This window comes from Trichechus manatus, unplaced genomic scaffold (genome assembly GCF_000243295.1).
Source record: "Trichechus manatus latirostris isolate Lorelei unplaced genomic scaffold, TriManLat1.0 scaffold00232, whole genome shotgun sequence".
Taxonomy (NCBI): domain Eukaryota; kingdom Metazoa; phylum Chordata; class Mammalia; order Sirenia; family Trichechidae; genus Trichechus; species Trichechus manatus.
Window position 1 is genome coordinate 3,317,723 of NW_004444168.1, and position 1,776 is coordinate 3,319,498.

Here is a 1,776-nt window from a genome sequence, read left to right on the forward strand (position 1 = left end):
TGGAGGATGAAGAGAAAATAAAGGGGGTAGGGGACTAGGAAACCCAGTTCTTTCAAACTGGTAATAAGAACAACTGGCATTTTTTGAGTTTTACTGTGTGTCAGAACTGCTCTAAGCACTTCATATGCATCATTTCATTTAATCCATAACCGAAATTTTTAAAATATTTCAAGCATAATTACAAAAAATATCCATTTTTACCAAGTCCTACCCAGGTAAGTCCCTTCTTTGAGGGGACAAACAGAGTTAAGTGTTGTACATACATTGCCTCAAGTAATCCTCATGGTAGTGTTATATTATTAACCACAACTTACAAATGAGACAAGTAGCATGCCCAATATCCCAAAAAAAGTGATGTCAGAGTCCAGAGTCAAGATTTAAATATCAATCTGTCAGATTTCAAAATTTATGTGCTTTCAAATAGGAACTCATGAAGAAGGTACTAGCAAAAAAGAAAATCATGCTATTTACATTTGTTGCAATTCCTTTGAAGTATGCACTTCATTGGACACAGTGAGAAGCAATGACTAAGTGGAAAAATATTTCAGGTTCAGGTTCAAGCCCAATATTTTATTACCTGTTTAACACTGAACAAGTTGATGTTTAAATCAGGAAACTGTCTACTTTTGTGGTGGCTGTAACTTGAAAAGGGGATGATGGATTTCTAGTGTGTTGGTAATGTTCTGTTTCTCAAGCCAGGTTCTTTTTAATGGGTCTTCTCTGTTTGTGAAGAGTCATTGAACCCAAATGAACTTTCATGTACACTTTCTTGTATGCATGCTATACTTGATTACAATATTTACATTAAAAAAGTGATAGAAATTTTAAACAAATTAATGTTAATAAATTTGACAATGTAGATAAAATTGAACATTTTTCTAGCAACACACTCAGCAAAATTAATGCTGGAAAAAATAGTCTGGGTGGTATTTACATTGGTGTGTTCTCTTTTTGAAAATTCATGGAGCTGCACAATTGTAATATGTGCACTTATTTTCTGTGTATGTTATACATCAATATAAAACTTGTTTAACCGTATTTAAGGAAAAGTTCTTTACATTGTCACTGATGTCGATATCCATAAAACTTTACACCTGGGGAAAAATTTTAAGATCTTTATGCAAATCTGTAATGAGTCCTGGTGGTGCAATGGTTAAACACTTGGCTGCTAACCAAAAGGTTGGCAATTCAAATCCATCCAGTGGCTCCATGGGTGAAGGACCTGACAACTTGCTCTCGTAAAGGTTATATCCTAGAAAACCCTATGGGGCAGTTATACTTTGTCACCTAGGGTTAGCTATGAGTTAAAATTGACTCATGGCACCTAACAATAACAGTACAAACCCGTGTTTGAATTTCACCTCTGACACTCACTACCTATGTCAAATTGGACAGATTTCTTGACCTCTTTGACTCTTAATTCCTTAGCATATAAAATTAAGAGATTAATGTCTCAAGGTTGCTATGGGAAATAATGAGATAGTTAAATAAAATGGCACATATATGTTCAATAAATGCAGTTTCCATTCCCTACCTTTATTTTATGTCTGAAGGAACTAAGAATCAGAGAGATTAATAAAATTTTCCAAGGAAATCACAAGTAGCAGGAAGAGAAGTCTCTAGCATTTCATGTCAATCCTAAGTACATTTTAAGAGTGATCCTCAATACCAACTCTGCATCAGAATCAAATTGGAATCAGAAATTATAGCCAAAAATCATAATTCAACTAGTCTGTGGTAGGCACAGTTTTTTATTTTTTGCTTTTTTTAAAGAGC